Below are 5356 nucleotides of genomic sequence, written 5' to 3'. Positions count from 1 at the left end.
ACCCCATGAAATGCCAAATGGCAGACACCTCTCTGACCTCCAGAGGGTACCCAGCACCAGCCTGGATAGGAGGTTTTGGGAGAGAGGAGAGGTAAATACATGTGAGGGAGAAAGCGTGCAACCGAAGGGGAGAGAGGCTGTTGGAAGGTTTCGTCATTCCCCTGTCTAGAAGATATTTCTCCATTGACTCTATTTAAAGTCAGCCCCAGGCTTGTGGGCTTACAGAGCTTTTAGCAGATGAAAGAACTCACTCATCAGGCAGAGTTTTCTTATGTGCTTTTTTTTTTTTTTTTTTTTTTTTTTTTTTCTCTCCCCAGCTCTCACTGGTCTGTTTTAAAGCCATTTCAGCAATTGTTGAAAACTGTCAGATGCCTTTGACAGATCAATACCTTACTGGGGAATTTGCATGACCTGTTCGCCAATCAAAATGCAAATTGGGGATACGTTTAAAGCACGAGCCCCCAATTTGTCTTCCAAACGCTGCTGGAAAGTCATGAAAGCAATTTAGCTGTTCCTGGGACTGCACCTTGTCTCGAGGCTCACTTCTGGCAATGCCGTTGTGCTATTTTTATTTTTTTTTTGCCAGGCGGGAATGTGCGTGTGTGCGTGTGTGTATGTGTATGCATGCTACAGGCGTTGTTTCCAAGTCGGGAATATAAATCTTCCTCTCGGACTGAGTGAGATTTATAGCTCTGCCATGGGGCTCCCGACACCTCTCAGCCCCACACCTCTGCTTGGGATTGGGGCAGGCACAGGGATGGGACATGGGAATGGGGACGGCTCTGGCTTCCCTGCTCCTGCCTCGCTTCTCTTTTTTTCCAGATGGCATTAGGGTTTGGAGACAGAGCAGAGGCTTGTGCCAACAGCTCACACTGCGGCAATAATGAGAGCCATTTAACGGAGGTTGAGTCAACAAAAACATGCTTCCCTCTCAACAAATAAATGCTTTTATTCCTCCTCCTTGTTTTTCACGCTAGGAGCTTTGTTCTAAGTGAAATTGCCGGATCAACATCGCAAGAGATGAGAACATTTGATTTAGCTCTGAAATAGGTACGGGTGGTGTCCTGGTGGCACAGGCTGTTGTGTTGGTCCCTGTTCCTGTCCCTCAAGCTGGGCAAGCAAACCTGCCTTGGAGCGTTCACACCTGATCAGCATTATCCATCCATCCCAGTCTGAGAACCCCGTCTAAGCCTGCTTATCTGGTTTTCTTTCTTTTTCTGGTAGTAAACAGGTTTTATTTTTCGCACTCCTTTAAAACTTTCCGAAAGAGGAGGCCTACTTTGTTTGAAAATAATTGATTTCCCCTGAAAATATCCCTCCCCCCATCATAACCTCACAGTTTTGATTTAAAGCCACCTGCAAAGGTGTTGTGAGGGGTTTTGTCTTTAATGAGAACTTGAGATGCTCTATGCAAGACAAAAAGCCTGACCAGCCCATTCTTCAGATGGAAACGACATGATTTCATGCAGACTCATGCATGAAAATTTACACATATTCCTTTAAAACTCATTTGGAAACAAAAGGCTCTGTCAGCTCTATCTACCCATGGAGCTATCTGTTGCTAACAGTCATACTGAACCCACTGGCATCTCATTATGAATCACTTACCCCACAGGCCCAGACCTGGGAACTGCAGATTCTGCTGTATGGGACATTTCCTGGCATTACTCAAAGCAGGACAGTTATTTTGGAAATGGACTAAGTTCATTCCAAAGGAAATTCTTTCACACCTACCAGATCGAGTTAAGAAAATGAAAGAGGTAAACTTTTGCTGCAAGATTATCTGGGGCAATTTTTAGATGTCCCTCCTCTCCAAATGATTATTTTTTATGCTCCTCTCTCTCCTTGAAGGTCTGGATTCTCCCTCTCCCTGCTGTCTGCCTCTCATCTGGCTCACCGAGGCAGCCAGATGGTGTAATTTGCAGGTACCTCCACAGCACTTACTTGTCTGACATGCCCGAACTGATTGAAACATGCACAGAAACATTTGAAACCTCATTGAAAGGGTCTGGATAAAGTCCTGGAATGTGATAGATCTGGGAGACAGACCAGGCACATTCAGCCACCCCAGAGACTGCACGGCACAAAAATCCAGGGGAAAGAGTTTGTGCATGCACATCTGTGGATGGTGACATTGCATGGGGGGGATTATTGTAGACCTTTAGGTGACTATTTTCCAGTAAATAAATACAGTATGGTTGCTCAGAGTGTCTCTCTGCATCTGTACTAGTATGTGTATAGGACTTAGCCCAATTTTGTGTGCCTCCATGCTCCATGTGCACACCTTCCAGAACTGTTTGGTGCAGCAGGTACAGCAGGACGTGTCTGGCATGCACAGACCATGCCAGTTTTTGAACCAATGTGCAAGTAGAGAGCGTGAGTGGTGAAAAGCAGATGACTGCCTGCTCACGGGAGGTTTTCTGGGTGCACGCATACCATCACTCATTGCACACAGCCTGCAGGTCACCGTCAGGAGCTGACCTGTATGGCTGCTGACCAAAAGACCTGGTGTTGGCTGGTTCCTCTTGTCTGAAACAGGCACCTGCGAGAAAAGATGTGCTTCACCCCTCTCAGTGAGTGCACACAGGAGCCCGTGGGAGGACGGTGACTCAAACATTTTCATTACCTTGAGGTCAGCAGCATTTGAAGGCTGTGATTCCACAAGTTCACCTTTTTTCTTACACCTTCGTGCCCTTGGCAAGCACCTTGGAAAGGAATAGAGAGAGGTGTGCACAGAAAGTGCACCGCTACCAAAGAAGGTTTGAAAAGGTTTTCTCTCTTCCTAGGCTTCTCCCACTTCTTCCTGCCAGGGGATGGTGCCAGATGTCAGATGAGGGATAAGGGGGGCAGCATGGGTGGTGCTGGCCAGTGGGGGAGAAAGGGAAAGTTCCTGGGAAGATCTGCAGCAAATACAAGGAGTAGAGCTTTCTGGAGACCCTTCAGAGCAGTAGGTTGTAGACAACTGGCCTGAAACACCCCCAAATGCAGGAGGACAGTCGTCACTCAGTTTCTGGATCAGCGCACTCCGGGGGAAGATGTCTGCTGTCATATGAATAAAATCTCCCCTGGAAATATTTTTGAATAACAATAGCTTTGTAAACAAACACCTGGCAAGAACAGAACTGAATCAAACACTGATTTAAACACGGTAAGAAACCTGGCAGGGAAAAAATAATAATTGTATTTTATTGTAGGAATGAAAAACAAAAGAGTAAAAGGCCTTTCTCGTGCTTCAGCTGGGGACTGGAGGAACTGAGCGAGGGGACGAGAGACGTGGGCTGCTTGTGCACAGTGCCCTGGTGTGCCGGCAGCACCCTGTCAGCACATTGCGAGAAGGAGCTCCATCTTTCTTCCTTACATGGCCTGACAGCTTTTCAGAAGAGATTTATACAGGAACAGATCAGAATATCTGTCATAGCAAGCCACTGTGATCAAGAGAAATGAGGCGCTGAGCCTCTGATCTGGGACCTCACACTTTTTTTTTTGTTTTTGAGGGTAGAGGAGCTCTTGTTCCAGGAGAGGGCACAGCCAGGGGAATTCCTTGGCACCCCACAGTGGAAGGTCCCTGGGCTACATTGATGCAAGTCGTCGATGCTGGGATTTATCTGGCTGCCTACAGACACCTGGAGCCTACAGGTCTGCATCCCTGCGGGCTGGCGAGCCTCTCTTTACGATCAAGGCAGAGAAGCTGTCACTTCTAGGGCCCAATTCATCTCCTTCTAAGGCAGGCGTCTGAAACAAGTCAGATGAATTGTGCTGTGGAATTGCTTATTTCTCTTTCCCAACTACAGGGGGAGTCCAGACAGCTCACTTGGCTGAGGATGGTTGTGCTGGAGCTGCTGAAAGTGAGAAGAGGTGAACCCCAGCCCTAACATGCAGATGGGCCATCCCATAACAGCTGCCCACAGCCCTCTGAGACCATTGCTGGCGCCACAGCCTCAGAACCCCTCAGCTAAGGCACAAAGGGCAGTGATGCCCCCAGAGTGGCGGCAGGGCACACATCTCATGGGAAGCAGGTGATAGAAAGGGCTGCAAGGGGCTGGGAAGCAGCCAGCTTATGAGGAATTTTAAACGAGTCCACAGCGACAAAATTTAGAGTTTGCCCTGATGGATTTAAAAGAAAAAGTCAGGGAAAATCTCACCATTAGCATTAGGCAGCAAGGCTGCTTGGCTCGCCCCCTGAGCCACTCTGCTGTGACAAAGCCATGGGAGCATTTTACAAGGACAAAGGTTGCTGGCTGGTGAACAGCAGCATATTAACATGGAAATGACAGCAATCCATGTCAGAGCACGGTGCCCATGCAAATCTTTCTTAGGCTATTAGCAGTATGTGGAACGCGTCCTCGGATGTGGGACACTTCTTTGTAGGCATCGGGTGACTGGCTCACAGCCTCGTAGTGCTGTCTTGCCGGTCTCACTGAAGCAAACCCACTATGCTGTATAACTGGGGAAAAAAAACAGAGAGAGAGAAAAAAAAAAAAAAAAAGCAGATTGCAATTCAGACCCCTGCTTTCACAGTGAAGCTCCTCCGGACCCCAGCTGTGGTGTAAATTGAGATTCCACATGAATGCGGTTGCCTGCTTTCACTGCTTGTTGGGTGCAATTTACTTGTCTTATCCGATTTACACTATGCACTCAGGTTTGGAGCATAAATATACAAACTCATCTAACTATGCAAGCATCTTTTTTTCTGTTTCCCATCTCTCGCACCGGTCCAGATGCATCAAATTCTGAGAAAGCGATTTTAATTTCAGCAATCTTTCTTTTCTCACTCCAAGCCCCACTGATTTCTGTGGTGAGGTTTCCTAACCACATCAGTAGAGTTTTCCATTGGTTTTCATTTTATTCTCTGATTTGAAGGGTTTAAGTGGGAATTAAGTGATACCCAAGCTTTGAGGGGTATTCACCCCCCTCCTAGGGGTGAATTTCAGCCTAAATGAAAAGTGCATGTATTAGGAATGTGCTCCCCAAGCATGAATAAATGTTCTCAGGGTGCTCCTTAACAACATACAATCTTCCAAGCTACAGGTTGCTTTACTAGGATTAACAACCTGGAGGAGAAGGATTAATATAATTGCTACTCCTAACCACAACTGCAGAAAATAATCACAATGAAGTTAAATAAAACCTTTGAAACCTGTCAGGTATTTTTTGCACTTTTTTTTAAGTCCATGTACATCTTGCAGGAAGTCCTCTGATGACAAGCAGGATGTGCAAGCATTACTCTTCTCCTCCCTACTTTTTAGAGAGTTTTTAATGGTCAAGTTTAAAAAATAAAATAAAATAAAAAGTTCATTGGAAAGCCCTAACTGACCTCTCCACAGCTCTGTTTCACAGTTCATTCAATAAGAATAAA

The sequence above is a fragment of the Aythya fuligula genome, chromosome 19 (genome assembly GCF_009819795.1).
Source record: "Aythya fuligula isolate bAytFul2 chromosome 19, bAytFul2.pri, whole genome shotgun sequence".
Lineage (NCBI taxonomy): Eukaryota > Metazoa > Chordata > Aves > Anseriformes > Anatidae > Aythya > Aythya fuligula.
The sequence above is the reverse complement of the archived record's forward strand: the minus strand, read 5'-3'. Positions refer to the sequence as shown.